Source organism: Taudactylus pleione, unplaced genomic scaffold (assembly GCF_031769625.1).
Source record: "Taudactylus pleione unplaced genomic scaffold, aTauple2 ptg001274l, whole genome shotgun sequence".
Classification (NCBI taxonomy): domain Eukaryota; kingdom Metazoa; phylum Chordata; class Amphibia; order Anura; family Myobatrachidae; genus Taudactylus; species Taudactylus pleione.
In genome coordinates this window covers 449,158-467,673 of record NW_028285674.1, presented here as the reverse complement: position 1 = coordinate 467,673, position 18,516 = coordinate 449,158, and the positions used below count along the sequence as shown (strand labels likewise).

General features: G+C 44.5%; 1 protein-coding gene across 1 annotated transcript in view; it reads right to left on the bottom strand.

Moving 5' to 3' along the window:
- Positions 1-18,516, bottom strand: part of LOC148443417 (bromo adjacent homology domain-containing 1 protein-like) — a 179,223-nt gene that overhangs the window by 117,841 nt on the left and 42,866 nt on the right. The gene's annotated exons all lie outside the window — the stretch shown is intronic.

The window sequence follows — 18,516 nt, the reverse complement described above, 5'->3', positions numbered from 1 at the left end:
CCTGACCAGACAGTAGGGCCATCATTGCCGCCATTACTTTTGTGAATACTTGGGGCCGACGAAAGTCCGAAAGGTAGGGCCTGGAATTGAAAATACGACTCTAGGACAGCAAAACGAAGAAAAGCCTGATGGGGGGGCCAGATGGGGATGTGGAGATAAGCGTCCTTTATGTCTAAGGACACCAGAAACTCGTTCCTGTCGAGACCCACTATAACGGATTGGAGAGATTCCATCTTGAATTTGAAAACTTGAAGATGAGTGTTTAAATCCTTGAGATTGAGTATGGGTCTCATGGAGCCGTCCGGCTTGGGCACCACAAACAGGCTGGAATAAAACCCTTGACCTCTCTGGTGGGTCGGAACATTCACTATTACCTGAGACAGTAAGAGTTTTTGTATTGTCTCCTGAATTTCTTGTTTTTCTGCAACCAGAGGTAAACCGGTTTTGAAAAAAAGAGAAGGAGGTTGGACCCTGAAGTCCAATTTCAGGCCGTGAATAATGATGTCCCTGACCCCGGCGTCCTGGCAAGACTGGATCCAAATGTCCTTGAAGCGTAAAAAGCGCGCCCCGACCCTGGGATCCCCAAACTGAGAAGGAAGGGCGTCATGTGGCAGGCTTGGCAGCTGCCTTGTCCTGCTGAGTGTTGGAGGTGGCTGATGCTGAAGCTCTACCTCGGCCTCTGGAACCTCTTAAGGCAGGACCTCCTCTGGAACGCCCTCTAAATCTTCCAGAGGCACGAAAGTATCGAAAGGAGGGACCTGTCAAAGGTCTTCTAGTAGGAGAAGGAGCTGCAGATGGTAGGTAAGTGGATTTCCCACCTGTAGCTTGTGAGATCCACTTATCTAACTCCGATCCGAAAAGTACCTCCCCAGTAAAGGGAAGGGCCTCTACCGCTCTCTTGGACTCTGCATCTGCCTGCCATTGACGCAGCCACAGAGCCCTTCTAGCAGATATAGCTAATGCTGAAGATCTGGCGGATAGATTACAAATGTCCTTAGACGCTTCTCCAAGGAAAGCAGCCGACTCTGCAATCTGTTCGGCTAACTGATTCAAGTCTTCAGTTTGCATACCTGTCTTAGGACCTCATTCAGAGTCGGTCGTTGCGGCCGCATGGTCGTAAGGAAAAAGGGGCCGGATATGCAAATGATGCACTCGCAAGTTGCGTCCTTAAGATCGGATCGTTAGCTGGCCGACCAAGGGGAGGATGCGGCAGTCAGACAAAAAATACACCCCCTTCTCGTACGCATTACACGTCATCTCCGGCCATATAAGGATTAATCAAGACCATCGGTAACCATCGGAATTGGTCGTAGAGCTTAAGGTTGACCATACCCTCTCTTAAGCACTACGATCAGGTCAGTGTACAAACCACCCATGTCACGTGTGCCATGACACTACTTTGTTAATTATGCACTCCCATAAATTGCCGTTTGCATAATTAGGCACGCCTGCGTTCGGATCTCCACTCCCCCGTTTTCAAGCATCTTCCCGTTACCACCCACAAACGCCTCATTCTGTCACTCAAACTACCGACCTGGCTGTGTTCAAGGAGAGAGAAATTTCTGATCATAGCAGCTAGTTTGAGCACGCGCATTGCAAACTTTACGCATGCGCAGTTTAGCGATCAGTGGCGTACGACCGTGCGGCCGCAACGACCGACTCTGAATGAGGTACTTAATCCCCTCAGCCAGCAGCAGTGCCCAGGCTTCAATGGGCTTCTTTACCCAACTGGACGGATCAAAACCCCTGCAACTGTATACAAGGATTTTAATGTGTGTTCCATCTTCCTATCCGAGGTTTCCTTTAGGGAAACCGCGCCAGGCACCGGAAGCACCGTTTTCTTAGAAAGACGGGCTACTGACGGGTCCACTGCTGGAGGAGTTTCACATAATCTAGCAAGCCCAATCTGGTTCAGCTGCTGTTTGTCTCAGCCTCTCCCTGTCCTTACGAGCTGATTCCAGCTCTGATGACAGATTTGATATAACTGCAGTCAATTGTTCAGACTACCTAGGCTGGACTTCAAGATCAGTATCTTGAGGTAAAGACACACATTTATCACACAGTAAGGAAGCATTAGATTGTCCCTGTGTGAATTTTTCACCACAAGTCTTGCATGAAAAAGACTTTTGTGCAGCTTTAGACCCCTTGGTAGACATGTCTGTAGTACAGGCACCACACCCAAACACACAGAGAAAAGGACAGTAATGCAATAACATATTTTTCAATCACACCACACAGAGACCTGAAAGGGACACAGAGGGAGATAAACTATAATGCTTGCAGCGCTAACAGAATAGTGCTGATAACAAGAATAAAATTGCAAGTGCTGATACACAGAGTACTAGCCTGACTCCTGACACAGCTCTCTCTCCACCCTGTAGTGCGTGTAAAATGGCCACCAGCGTCCTTCTGGAAGCGATGAGGCTGCTGGGAGACAGGAGCAGAAGGGAAACTTAGGCTCCGCCCCCCCACCGCTATGGCGCTCTCAGCGCTAGCGGAGCGCACTGTGAATGCCCTCCTAAATACTTGTCCTGGCTCCTCTGCTTACCAGGGAGCCAGGGAACACTAACCTTAGCCCTGCCTGTGCTGCCGGCGGCGGGCATATGCTACTGGGTCCCGCGACGTGCACTGCATGCAGCGCGTCTTTGGGTACCCAAGAGACTGAGGTCTCTGTAGCAGGAGACCTCAGCGCAAACCGCATGCAGCAGCGGTGAGGATCTCCCCGGCAGCTCCCTCGTCGCAGACAGGCAGGGGCAGTAGGCTGCCTGTCTGTCCTCATGCTGTAGAGTATATTTCCGGGGCCCTAAGGAGGCTTACGTCTAGCTCCCAGGGCACATTTTTTTAGACTGACCTGGGGGGGGGGGGGTATAGAGGGAGAGGAGCTAGCTACCAGTTAACACACTCCTATACCCCATTGTACTGAGGCTCCAGTGTGCCCTGGTGGATGAAGGAGAGACACAAATTAGAACAAGATGTGTTCTGAAAGCTGTAACACTACTCAACTGCATGCTAAAAAATTCAGTATAAACCCTAAATGTTACCTATAAATATACCTGAGAAACATTAGAAAATACAGATGATGTTGATAAATAAGTACGTAAAAATATATATGTTGGCACAATCTTTATAAACTGATTGATTTCTGTGACCTGAAATCCATGTACCAAAAATGTTAATGGAATCATTTGGTGCATTCTAAAATTCCAGTAAGTTATAATAGGAGGAACTTAAGACGGGTACACATTAGACGATGTGCAAATCATTCCAATTCCCTTGAACTCCCGGACAAGCGATATAGTGCATACACACTGTGCGATCTTCCAAACAATATATTGTGCATCGTTCTGTCGTTCGAACATTAAGATATTATGTTAACATATTGCCCTGCTGTCTGGTAGTGCATACAGACTGCACGATTTGCGTAAAATCATGGACTATATCTTCAGATTAAGCAGAATGTGCGGCAGATCTGAAGATGCTAAGGACGAACCACCACGAGCGTGCTTAGTGTATACACAGTGGCCAATTTGACCAATCACTAAGATCGGCCGGAAATCGGTAAATCGTTAAAAATATCGTCTACTGTGTACCCAGCTTAACTCTCACAGACCTATAGGCCAAGTAGCTATGGCTCTTAGAAAATACTGCTTGGCCATTCCATATCAAATGATCCAATGCAAATTACCTTTTATTTTCATTCTATGCTAACATTTAATACTGTAAGAAATGGTCTCAAATATTTATATTTTTTCTTAGATCTCATAGTTTTTGAGCAAGGGTTTGAAATCATCAAAAATTTACAAATTTTTACTCCATACAAAAATCAAATTTTCTGAGTCCATGATTAAACCATTTCAAAAATTAAAACATTTCAGGCTTTAATCTGATATACCACATGACTAGGATTAAAGAAGTCAGCATTTGAAAATCACAGACTCAATGCACGGAGGTCGATTCAATTAACTCGCCCCCACAAGTAAGTGCGGCTACCGCAGGGCGGTGTACAAAAATAAGCAAGTCAGGGATGAGATCGGGTTGCGCGGGGGGCGAGAGTAGGTGCCGTTGCCATGGCAACTAGCCCCCTTCGCACCTAATTTAATCAACTCTTATAAAAAAAAATAGATTGCACAAAAAAAAAACCTTAAAATTTATTAACTTTGTGTTTGTTCCTAAAGGTTTTAAAAATTTTCATACCAAATTTTCAGTTTTTAGCAATTTTTGTTTATAGTAACATATGAACATTTTATTTTGCACTAGATTGCAGTAAAATTACTTGTATGACCGTGTTTTTTCCATAATTTGGTTTCATTAACTGCCTTATAACTCAGATAGCAACAATGAAGTAATTATAAATTGAGAATTCTTTCCTATGAAATGTGAAAAGATATATAATTTGATACATTTGGGTAATATTATAAATCATAACAGTGAATTGTTTTGAAAGATTTAAAAGCAACACTATCCAGGGCTCTGGTGTTGGTATGGACTTGGCCTTCCATATACAGTATGTAGTAAAAAAAATAAATACAAAAAAACTTTTCTATTTGATTTCATCTGGATTACTGTAATATGGGATGTACTGTCACTTGACGGAGCTTCATTCTGTACCATAAAAAAGCAGTTTTCATGGGGGGCAATTCAATTCATTGTGATATGTATAGTGCTGGATGACTTCTCGCAACTTAAGCATGATATTTAGTGGAGAGAGCAGGCATTCTCCGACTAAAGCGCCGGCCGCGAGGCTGTTAGCGCCGCTCTAAGCCGGCAAACAGCCATGCGGCTGGCACTTTAGTTGGATTTCTCCTCGCACCCTCATGAGGGTGCAAGGAGAAATCATTAGTGGGACTCAACAGCTTGGTCAATTGAATAGCTCCGAGGGTTGTGGATTAACAGATAGACAGTAAAAAGGTTGACAGTGTCTAGATAGATGCCAGATGTTAGACAGTCAATAGGTCGACTGGGACAAAAGGTAGACATGTAAGAAGGTCGATCAGGTCAAAAGGATGACACTAATTTTTTTAGCTTTTTAGCCCTAATCTTCACCCTAACCCTCCCTCCTGGTGCCTTACCCTTACCGTCTAGGTAAGTGCCTAACCCTAAAAAAAAACCAAAAAACCCAGGTCGACCATTTTCATGTCGACCTTCTTAAATGTCTACCTTTAGTGTCGACCTTTTGTCCCAGTCGACCTATTCACTATGTCTAGATAGACACCAGATGTTAGACAAACATCTGGTGTCTATCTAGACATTGTCAACCTTTTTACTGTCTATCTATAGTCCAGAATCAGCTCCAGGATTCATGCTGAATTGAATCGCCATCATGCAGTCTAAACTAATGGCTGCATCGTTTTCTAATGTTATCTTTAAGATAGTTGTAGAATGCAGATTGCGGTAGACAAGATCTTCAGTGCTTTTAGTAACTGTTTCAAATTGGTACTCGTCACTCACTGTACATAAATCTTTCTAGCCTCTCCACTTCCAGTTAGTTCATCAGATGTTTCTTTAACCGATCCGTGGGCACTCTGGAGTTGCTGGCATATACATTCGTTTTGCTAAGCATACTTTATAATCACTCATCACAATCACTTTAAATCATCCAATACCATCTCCTAATACTTTGCTCCACTAATTATTTTAACATTACGATAAGTTGTACACACACACAGAAACAGAATGTGTACCCACTTCCACCTAAAATACTGCTTTTAGGATGTAGTTAAGCAAATTCTGAAAACCCAATTTTCTCTGTTGGGTACTAACTTTTGAACAGTTCAAATGTTTCTTTCAGATTATTCAGAATTGGTCACTTCTGAACAAGACTGACAAGATTATGGTGAAGCATTTCAACACTTATCAAAACTTGAAAAAACAAACAAACATCTAATTGGTTGCTATGGGCAACGCCACTACTTTTCTCCTTTTTTTTTTTTATCTCCTAGACCAGTGGTGCTCAATCTGGGGTACTAGTATACCTAGGGGGTACTTAAATATATTCTGTAATGGTGTGGTGGGACATCCAGGTGATAATTAGACACATAGGATATGCAGTGTCCTAGGAATCTATAGCCCCATGTACCTCAGTAGGACCCTGATAACAAAATGAAGAAGTGTATCCTTGTAACAGAAAGTATACTGTATGTGCACTATAGTGATAGGTTAGAAATATATAAAAACAATTAAAATCTATTGTGCATTTTCTTTATTTTGTTTATAGCACATTTATTGCTTTTATATATAGTAGTGCCTACATTTTATCTAATATAAATTAATTCATTACAAAAGTATTTGCTTTGCAAATGTTGGGGTTACAAATAATGCAACTAGGCTGCCAGGGGGTACACAGGTGGGGAATGATTGAGAACCACTGTCCAAGACTATACTAGATAAATGATAGCTAGAATCTATCTAGACTATGGTCAACACCTCCACTCTCCAGAATAGATTGTCAAAAAAGTTTACCCAAATATAATTTCAGAAAGAAAAAAAAATCAACTTATAATATAATACATATTAATGTTGCAGTCTCCAAGGTATAAGGACAGTTAATGAAACCAATTTATTAAAAATGTTACCAGAACACCAAAATTGTTAACTTTTTGTTTTTGCACTATACTGCAGTCAATTATCAAAAGTTATAAACAACTAAAAATAGAAGATTCCATTGAGATCCCAACTTCAAATTTGGGATACACTATTTTAAAGGAACAAACACATTTTTGACAATCTTAAACCAATTTTTATTTAATCTGTTGAGTTTCTAACCATGAAATGTTGACTTCCTTATACCTAGTCATACGGTATTATCAAATAAAGTCTGTTGTATTTTCAAAAAACATTTTGTTCAGAATATATTAATACTGGCCTGAAAAAAAATTAAGTTTTGTGTTCTCACAATTGCCAAAATTTAGCATTTTTGAAATTTTCAGCAGCTTCTGGCTTTTACAGACATAACAGTCTCCTGAATTCTGTATATTAATTATGACTACTCCTATATTTTCCCATATATAATTTTTTCCATAAAAAATAATAATAAGCAACTATATTCAGACCTAATTTAATATTTACATTATCAGAAACAAAATACAATAGGCTCTTTCAAGGGGATACAGTCAAAATGCTGACGGCCGGCAAGCAGTCTGACTAAATCCCGACATCTAAATACCGATGCGGGACTAAAGACACGCGTGGAAATCCCAACGCCCGTATATATCCCAACACCGGAATCTAGACAGACGGCTTCCCGAACAAAGGTAAGCCGGGCAGTGTTAGTGCTTAGCCGCGGGGGAGGGGAGGGTTAGGTACCACCCCGGGAGGGATAGGGACCCCTGGGAGGTGGTGAGGGTTAGGCATCACCCCGGGAGGGTTAGGTTTAGGGTGCGGGGAGGGGGGAGGTTAGGTTTAGGCACCCCCAGGGGGAGGTTAGGGTTAGGCACCACCGGGGAGAGGTTAGGCACCACTAAGGGAGGGGGGTTAGGGGAGGAGAGTTAGGGTACTTACCAGCCCCAGTCAGGATCTTCAGCGTTCGGGCTTGCGGCATCGGGATTTAGTCAGACGGCTTCCGGCTGTCTGCATTTCATACCCAACCCCTTTCAAGCTGTCGGATTCACTCTAATATATTCACTGTCAAATTTCCTTATGACTATTTCATAAACCTAAGAGCCTGGAGGGGTTCGATAAATTGGAAGAGATAGTGGTGAGGACTGACATTATACAATGTATTTAATGAGCATTTAAATCAAATAATTATAAGATAAAAAACTCTGAATCACTTTGTCAAATAATTTTCCACAGAACGCATTAACTCATCATCACAATTTTCTTGATGCCTCAGGCTTCCAAATATCAATATATTTCCAAGCATAAATTTAGTGGGTATTTGTAGCTCAGCTGTGATGCTACAGTTTTCTACTATACATAACTTCTAATGTACATTTCAATTATTCTAACACCAACAATATGTAGTAGACAGTAGAATTAACTAAAATACTCCCTCTTTATAACACCACCACAAACACAAGATGTGCTCTCACAAGTTTCCTCTCCTTCTTTATAATGCCACCTTCCTGAAATGCTGATTTTGGCATGATTAAGACGGCGGTATACAGAGGACTTTAATAATCTTAAAAATACATAGTTTTTTGTCTTTTCCACAAATTATCATGCTGAAATACTGAATTCACTATTATAGACTAAGGTGGGGAATTCAATTAGACCCGTTAATGTAAAGGATGTGACAAAGTGTAGTAGCCTCGGGCTTTAATGCCCAGGGCTATTCAATCAGAGCCCCTTTTTCACTCCCATTAAATTAATTGGTGCGTTAACACATAGAATCAGTAAAATGTTCACGGACCTGTGTGTTAACAGGGTCTTTTCAACATTTAACAGCCTGCAGGCTGCTTTTGGGGCTGATTGAATAGCCCCGGGGGAACAATTAGCACAAGGTAAATTACCGAGGCTAAATTAATTCCCCCCTAAAGTTAAATCAGAAGTTTGGATCCACTAATGCAAAAAAATAAAAGTAGAGGGAAATAGGTACAGATTTGTAGTCACAAATGTTTTGTGCAGCTCTGCATTGAAGTGCAGTGAAGTGAACAGAGTCTAAGCAAACTCAAAGTGGCAATCTATGCATCACTATATGGAACACTTATAATTAGGTAGTGCAGTTTATAGACAAACACTGCACATACAGATATGTCCGCAAACACCTATCCTCAAATCACCCCAAGTAGCCAGGTTTATCACGCCCAGGGCTTTGCTACTGAGTCACGTCAAAACAGTAATCCTAAGTACCTAGTACACTATAAATAAAGGCCCCAAAACATCTGCGATTAACCATTTGACGGGCTAATATTTTTTAAATAAGTGCTATTTAAGCCTGATTCAATATATATTTTGTTAAACATAACATGTAAAATCAAGTTTAAATAGCTATTTAAATAATGTGATAATTAAAACAGAATATACAATCTTGGGGACATTTTTGCAAAAAAAAAATAGTTTATAGTTTAAAAAAAACAAAAACAAAAAACTTTACCGTGTTAGCACCGTGGACAGGATGGAGCTGTGAGAACGGGAGGCAGGGCTAGACAGTGGAGGACGGGACGAGGCGGAGTTGATCCAGTATTAATGAAATAATTAGATATACTATTATATATGACGTGCTACAGGCACTAAGGCACCCAGTTTTTAAAAGTACCCGGGTCCTGCAGGACGTGCTGTGTGTGCGCGCCGCAGCTGCTGGCTCAGTGACATCCATTAGTGTCTACCAACCAATGGCCGCGGATGTCGGCGTCTCATCTTCCAATTGGTTCCTGAGACCTCCGCCTCCCGGTCACGTGATGCCACCGGGCTCTCTGCAGCAGCAGCCGTTCCCTGAGCCGCACGGGCTGACAGCGTGACTGATCCAGGCCTCCATGCACAGGTATACGGCTAGGTGACTCCGGATCCCACCCTCCCAGTCTCGTCATGCCTCCAGGCTCTCTTCAGCAGCTGCTGTTCCCTGCGCCGCATGGGCTAACAGCGTGATTGTGCTCCAGGCCTCCATGCTCCATTCTGCGGTCAGGTGATGCCGGATCCCCCTCCCTCTTCCCGGGCCCCATCCTCTTCATGTCATACCCCCGTCTGGAGCTACAATGTCCGACCAGAGCAACACAGATTGCATCAGGATCATCTCCAAGGCCAGCAACCATGAGATTGCCCCCAAAAAAAGCACCTGGACTGTGAGTAGCCGCTCTCTGGGGCCACATCCTGTGTTAATCAGTTAATCGGTGCCCAGTGGGGAGGGGGCTCTCCTATGATGTGCAGTGCCAAAGTGGTACCAGTGTGTAGTGTTGCTTTACTGTGCGGTACATGGGGTTACCAGGGTGAGCTGAGGCCCTTTGTGTTGCACCAGGTGTTCTCCATTGTGTTTTGGGACCCTCATTTCCCATTGTGTGGTGGGACCCTGCTCTGTTGTGCCCATGTGTGGTGGGACTCTTTTGTGCAATGCCAGGGTGGTTCTACTGTGTAGTGAGAGCCTTCTGTGTGGTGCCAGGTTGCTGCCAGTATGTGATAGAAGCCTTCTGTGCAGTGCCAGGGTGCTGGCAGTTTATGGCAAGAGCCTTCTGTGCAGGGCCAGGGTATAGTGAGAGCCTTCTGTGCAGTGCCAGGGTGCTGCCAGTCTGTGATGGGACCCTACTGTGCAATGCCAGTAATAGCCCCTAACCACCTCCTTGCCCCCCAGTACTAGCCCCCTCCTTGTCCCACAGCACTGTCGCAACTGTTGTCTGCACTTATCCCCTCCCTACTCTCCCCCAGCCTTGCCTGCCCTTAATCCCCTCTACGCCACCTTTTATCTGCCTTTACCCGCAACTCTACCCCAACTGCTACCTGCCCCCAGCACTGTCCGAACTCCTGCCTGCTCTCAACCTGTATAATATGTGACGAGAGCCAGAAACCGTGAAGTAGGACCCCAATTTTTTAAAGTGTAAAGTCCCCGGGACCCACAATTTTTTTCACTCTGCGAGAGATTATATATATTATATATATATATATATATATATATATATATATATATATATATATATATATATATATACACATACATACATACCTTGATGGATTAAGATGAACCAAAGTGCAGGTTATTTCTAGGAATTACTATAAAATTGAGGCACAAATCAAAGAGATAGGAAGATATATATCCAATGATCTCCTATTTCAAATGAAGCTCCTAATAAGTATTCTCAAAAATCCTCCATAATAAAATAGAATTATAAAAGAAACCTTTCATAAATGAGCACAAATGTTATTCAGTAACAAAGTGTACATTTCAATTAATTATATAAAACATACAATGCAAACTGCATACAAATAAAACTCCCAATCTTGAGAGTCTGTTCTGAAGTCCATATTATCACTGGAATTACCAAGAATATTTTCTGAACTCTGGTGTACTTATTGGGATTTTTATTTGTATCGGCAGTGATCGGGACACATGGGGGGCATTGGGAGTGTATGGAGACAATCAACTGATTTGCCAACAGTCGGTAGATCTGTGATTTGGGGAGGAGGGGCAAATCGCAGAATCTGTGAATTTTGAAAATGCTCACGTATGGGACTATGTAGATGCCAAAATTCTGGAAAAAAGTAATATTAAGTACTTAGTACACTATTTGCGTACTAAGGGCCGGATTCAATTAGCCTCAAAGCACCTATTAGGCTCTATAAGCAGTGCCCAGGGCTATTCGATTGCAGCCTGCAGCATCCCACATGCTGCACTTAACGTAGATTTCTGTTAGTCCCCTCCTGAGGCCTAAACAGAAATCTGCAGAAAGTAGGGCTTTGTGCACTTATCATTGTTGCTTCAAACACATTAACCCATAGCTCTGGGCACTTATCCTGGAAGCTATGTGTTAACGCTCGATTGACGAAAGTCAGAGGCTACAAAACCTTTTCTTTGCGTGGTAAGTATCAAGCCTAATTGAATCTGGCCCTACGAAGCAAAACTAGGATTTTGGTACTCACCATTAAATCAGTTTCTACAAATTCAGCAGGGAACACTGGAGTGATACTCATGGGGGGGTATATACAGGTGGAGGGTGGAGCCGGCACTTTAAGAACTTAAACCTGTGACTTGCTACTCCCTCTCTATGCCCCCTCATATCCTCAGTTACAGAAATGAGTCCGAGGGGAGACCGAAATTAACAGTTTCCAGAGGCTTAAAAAGCACCGACTGAAGAAAGGATAGAACCAAGGAAAGATCCCATGGTGCTGTCAGGGGTACAAAGGGAGGCTGAATCTGAAGGATCCCCTGTAGGAAGGTTTGAACCTCCAGTAGCAAGGCTAACCGGCGTTGAAAGAAAATTGACAGGGCGGAAACTTGAACCTTCAGGGATCCCAGCCGAAGGACGGCATCCAGGTCCGCCTGCAAAAATAACAGAAACCGTCCCAGGCAAAAAGAGGTTGTAGGAAAATCCCACCTTTCGCACCAAGGCACGTAGGACTTCCACATCCGATGATGGTGAACTGAAGTAACAGGCTTCCTAGTCTGCAGCATAGTTGGAATGACCGCCAGTGGAATGCCCCGGCGTCTCAAAAGCACTGACTCAACAGCCATGCCGTTAAACGTAGCCACTGAAAGGCAGGGTGACGGAACGGACCCTGTTGGAGGAGGTCTGGCCACAGAGGAAGCTGCCATGGTTCGTCTATCAGGAGCATCCGGAGGTTGGAGCACCAGCTTCTGCAGGGCCAGTTCAGGGCTACCAGGATAACAGTGGCTTTCTCGCTCTTGATGCGCTTGAGCAGCCAAGGAAAGAGGGTTTGTCGGGAACAAATACGCAAACTGGAACTGCAACAAAGCTGTCAAGGCGATGACCACCATTGCCACCGGGTCCCGAGTGCAGGAGCAATATCGGGGAAGCTGATTGAATCTGGACACCATGAGGTCGATTTGGGGAACGCCCCAACATTGAAGCAGGCTGCGGATGAAGGGCCCATTCCCTAGGATGAAGATCCTGATGGCTGAGGTAGTCTGTTTCCCAGCATAAGTAGCCAGGAGACGCTTGAATATCCGGAACTTCCTGTCCGGATGCTTCCATGCTACAGCCAGTTGGTCGTCGAGCTGCTGGGAAATGGGAAAAGTGTCTGAGGACCTCTGTTTCTTACCCAATAGTGACGCCTGGGCCAGAGACTCATTGTCCGTCACCTTAAGTACCTCACGCACCGCGAGGATGAGATCTTCCAAGCCCTGAGGGCCCACGTCCACCTCCTGAATATTATCCTCCGGAGGGACCTGTTCAACTGAATACTGCAGGAATTCACCCTCCTCCAGAGGGCAAAAAAGTTTAGGCGGCGGCTGTGGTGGTGAAGGCTGCCCCTGTGAGGAAAAACCCACCACATGGACCAGACACATGGAAGGCCTGAGCCCAAGCTGGTTCAGATTGCATCCTTGCCGTCTCTTTCCCTGCGGGACTCTATTAACTCTGCTGAAGATCCAATATTACTCCAGTAAGTGCGGCAACCCAGGACGGAGTTGGGTCTTGTGGAAGAGAGATCATTGGAGGAGCAGGGTCGGCCCCCCTCGCAGGAATCACAAAGCAGGGTGCCATCAGAGTGAGCCCGAGTGAACTTAGTGTTGCACTTGTTACATGCATAGAGCTTCTAAGAAGCCTTTGTCGCTGTCCCTCTTCCTGCCATAATGAGTACAGAGGAAACAGATACAGCAAAATAAATCAACTCAACACACAGGCACACAGTGACAGTGAGGAAAAGAGAAATTGAGGAGAGGCACAGCAATAGAGAGGGAGGAATGTCATACAAATCCCTCTGCAGGGCTCCCCAACACCAGCCCTCTCACTCCAATGATAAACTCACTGTCCCCGAGTGCAAGCTGAACAGGGTGATGACAGAGGAGTCTGGAGGCTGCTGGAGGAATGAGGCCCGGGTGCTGTATGCTCACTCCCACCATACTAAGGATGGATATCGATGGTCGATGTTTGCAGACCATCGATGTTTTTCTTCCAATGTTAGCGTTTTTACCATTCGATGGCAGCATTCCGATGTTTGCTGCAATCAAATGGTAATCATTCAATGGTGTTCCGATGGTGGCTTCTGTTCTTTAATTTCTAAAGGCTATGCCTCCCCTAACTGCCGTCGTGCTGTGTCTCTGCCTCGGATAAACTTCCTGGTTCATGCTGCTGGATCGTTGGAGGCTGTGTCTCACTGCCTGAGACCTTCCCCCCCCCCCCCCCCAATCTCTCTGCTAGCTCTGATTGGCTCTCTGAGACAGCGAGAGCTACATCAGTTAGTAGCCCTGGCCCTGCAACAGCAGTCACTCACAGACACACACAGTGACAGCTAACAACGTTTACACCAGCAGAGATGGAGAGTGATTTCTCTGCAGGTGCTCTAAGAGGTTTATTTTCTTTGTGTATTACTGAGTGTATATCTATTGCATGTTTTTAGACCAGGTTTTTTTTTGCTTTAAGTGCCCACAGCAGTATGGCAGTGTTTCTCATTCTCCTCCTCAGTCAGCTCTGCCTGCGCTGTTTATTTATTTTATTTTTTGCTTCGAGTCTGAGCCCCAACCCATCCCTTTATTATTCATAGGTAATAGTTTTTAAATTGAATTATTTTGATGCGATAGTTAGTTACCATTTCATCGAAAGATTCAATGGTGGAAGCACTGCCATCATATGATGGTGGGCTTCCGATGTCCATCCCTACACCAAAGCTGCTGCAGGCAGAGCACAGGGAAGGTGATTGTTGGGAAGCTGGAGGAAGGAGCGCGGGCGTTCCTCTGCAGGGGGAATAAGCCCGCGTTGAGTGACCGCCAGGCCCAGGAAGAAGCTCCGGCCACCGTCGGCCTTGTAATGTCCTTCCCGGCAAGCCCTAAGGAGAGCCGCCGGGAGACAGGCGCTGACACACAGGAGGTATGTGCGCTCCTAAACCGCTAACCCAGCCTAACTCCGCCAACGGGGACCTGGGTTGCCTCACCCCGCCATGCCGCTCGGTGGACCTGGGTTGACCCGGACCCAGCCATGTGCAGCTGCGGCTGGTCTCCCTTTTACAGCAGCCAAAGCTGCTGTAGAAAGGGACACGGGCCTCATGAGGCGGCGGGGTCCTCCCGGGCGGCTCCCACGGTGCTGGCAGACAGGGGCTACTGTCTGCCTGTGCCAATTAAATAAATATATATTAAAAAAAAAATGCAGGATATGCTGCCAAGAACCGGCTCCCTCAGCACATTTCTTAAAAAACTGAGGATGTGAGGAGGCATATAGATTTAAGTTCTTAAAAGTGACGGCTCCACTCTCCACCCGTCTACATCTCCCCATGAGTATCACTCCAGTGTCCCCTGCTTAATGAAGGAGAAATTGAGGAAGAAATAGCAAAACTGCGGAAAAAGTTCACAAGAAGAGAATCTTACCACAACTTCTTTTATGTTTGATCTTTCCAGCAACCAGTAAAGCCAAAGAATTCTCATTGTGATCAAAATAAAGCAGATCTCATGTCTGCTAAAACCACTTTCACTATCCAGAAACGCAGACCCAATGAGTACATACTTAGCTGAACTGAGCCTACCCATGCATGCTGTAACACAACCGTGGGCAACTTTACTTAAAGTTGAAAAATCAGCTGGGGGGGGAAAGGATTGTGTCACCTTTGGGGTTTTCTCACAGATTTTATTATAGCTCTTTTTACAGCCAAAATATTGTGCCACTAAAATGAATTGTTTCATTGGTCAGTCTGTCAGTCACAGTAGCGATTCTGTAGCTCAGATCCCATGGAAAAAACTACACACATTTTCAGAGGCAGATAATTTCTGGGAGAACATAATGTCCAGCAGAAATCAATCTTCACCATGGACAGCATATTAGACTAATGCCCGGGAGCTAACATAGAACAGTCTGAGAGACGCACAAGCGTGAAGATCTCTCTCCCTGGCCAGCTTCCTCTATACCTCTCAGCTTTTCTGCTAGACACAGGAGAGAGAATAGCCTATAAAAATATGCTGGATTTAATTGCTCTCTCCTGGGCAAATCTTGCTTTATACATTTGCTAACTATAAAATGCACAAGGAACTATGATTTACAGCAATAAAATGACATCAGCAAACCTGGTGACAAGGACCCTTTGACAACTGAAAACAGAAACATATACTCTATATCCATGTATAAATACAACCTCCTTGAATGACTGAGTCACACCTCTGGAATGTGCTCTCATTCATCAGTAAAAGATTTCATAAATGAAGACATAACCCAAAATATCTAAACTATTTTACACTGTGTATCCTTTTGTATATACACATGCCAAATTGGTTTATGTTTACTTTAAGTTAACCTGTTAATGAATTGTACATGTTTGGCACTGTAGAATGTTAAATATGTGCACATATTACGGATATTATTGGAAATGTTACTAATTTTAACATTATGTAGATCAGGGTTATCCAACTGGTTGGCCCTCTAAAGCTGGGCATCCACTATACACTTATCTGTCAGATATCTGTCCAATCTGGCTGGTTGAAATGAAAACCTGGTAATGTATGGGAGAAAATGACAGTCGATCATAAGGTTTTAAACACTGAAAAAAGGACAAAAAAATTGTGTTCAAATTGGTTACATTTGTGTGTTTTAACCAATTTGTCTGAACGACCATTTTTGGCTATTTTCCAGTGTCTGTGAGCAAATAGACGGTATCTTGTCCAATCCGCCAGATCTGACGACATACCGGTCAGTGTGTACCCGCTATGTTGCTGATACGTGCTTCCGTGCATCTTCAGCGACATCGCCAGCAGGGGCCATGCTGCCAAATGCTCCCTAGTATATATGATCCCTCGGCAAGTATATATGCACTTGCAGATGCCAGCAACCCTGCCGGATCCCGCCACTCGCGATATCGTGCTGGCTACACATAGTTTAGTGTGTACCCAACTTTAAAGAACACGTCAGTATATAAAATTAAAAAATACAAGCTTGCCTTCTGTGTTACGTTTCTGTTTTGCAAATTTATCAAATGTAGGGAGTGCTGGGAAGATTTTCTTTTCATCTTAGGTTGTGTAGTTAAAGGAGTAAGTTAAGGGGATTTGAAGGTGTGATGGAAGGATGAGGCAGGTGGAGAGGAGAAAACAAAAAAGAGGATATGGAGGGAGCAGAGAAAGTCAGTTGTGGGGTGTCCACTAAATATCTATGCCTTATGAGGAACTTGGAAAAGAATGGTATTTGTACTGTACCATGCGTCTTACAATTTGCAGAGTTTCTTTATGGTGATATTTTCAGTAGGCTGGTTATATAGTCACGCAATAAAAAAGGGTTATTGCTTCTTGTTGTGTGGGTATAGTTTTTTTTTCAGTGACGTGCAATAAGGTGCAGTACTTGGATTATGAGTCTGAATGCTTGTTAACATCTTTTATTGGGGATTATAGGTGTGAGGATATATGCAGTGCTGTCTTCATGTGGGTTTGGTAGGATATGTCAACAGCCATCATGAAGACACTAAATGTTAACATGTTAGAATGTCGACATATCATCCCTGTTGGCCTAGTGGTCAATTACCTGCTCCTGGCAGCTGCCGCAGATCCAGCGTGGCTTCCAGGTGCTGGTGTTCATGTAACTGTTGCTTCCGGGTCAGACCTCCAAAGCTCCAACATTCTGGTAAGTATTCCTCCCAGCATAGCGGATGGCACTTAAGTCAGATTTCTGCTCGCACCTCAGGAGGGTGCGAGGAGAAATCCTGTAGTCTGACTTAACAATGCAGTCAACTGAATAGCCCCGGAAACTCCCTCCCGGGGCTATTCAACTTTGCGCTGAATTGAATTGCCCCAAAACTTGTAATGAACATTTGTCTTGTAGGACACAATCATAGTGGAGCGAAGTTCCCCATCACATGGAAACGCATGATACCTGCTGCTTTCATTGAAGTGGCCATCTCACTGCTTTGTCCTGGTGGGAATAAGGTATAATCACATACTGTAGGGGGAATTCAATTCCCGGCATCAACTCTGTGTGCTGTTCCAAACGGTACATTGTGTCCTGCCGGCATTGCAAGTTTTCCCTCGCACCCCTTAAAGGTGCGAGGGAAAATTTTTTGTGCCTGTACTACCATAATTGGCTGATACGTGCATGTCACGACCAGGGTTTTTCGGCATGCCGGCAGGTATTACCTGTGAGGACGCTATGGCGAGTGGCGTCTGGCAATTGTATCTGGCGGGGTGCATTGGCTGTGCGTAGTCCTGTGTGGGCATACTGTCACTCTGGTCTGTTTAGGTCTGGTGGTGCTTCCGTTCTGCTCTGGCATGGGCGCCGCCATCTTGCCTCCGGACATGTGACCTAGTTGCCCTATCCTGGTGTGTCACATGCTCTCTCTAGCCTGTCACAGTGCGGCACTGGGTATTTAAGGGAGTGCAGAGCTTCCTTTCATTGCCAGTGCAACGTGTTTCTCAGCGAGAGCTGAGAGAGAGTTCCTGTGCTTGTTCACCTGTCTGTTGGGATTATTACCTAGCCTGCTTCACCCTACCAGTTCCAGCCCACTGGATTCTCCTGCCTCCTCCATTTCCTCTCCCTTGCTTGAGTACCTGTGTCAGCTGTTACCCTGCACCTTGCCTCCACTTGCATTCCTCTGGACATTATTTCTCAGCCTGCCATTCACTTCAGCCTGCAACTCATTTCAGCCTCACGAACCCTGGAATACTGGACTACCTTCTGTTATTACTACCTGGACTTTTTCCCATTGCCTCACTACAGTTCCCAAGTGCACTTTAGTGCTATACCCAGACTTTTTGTTTTTCCACATTCATGTCTGTTAAGTCACTCATAAAAACTCCACGTTTATTTTTAAATCTGCTTCAGTGTCTGCTCCTATTACTACCCCGGGCCCACAACAAAACCAGAACCTCACAGTGCACAGCCAGGTTTTGCAGCAATGTGGGACATACTGCCAAATTAATACCTTCCCAAAGAGGTGCTTAGTGGCGAGTGTGAGAAAACCGTCGCAATATCTCTAACCAGCTGTCTGACCCTGGCAGCCTATTATGCT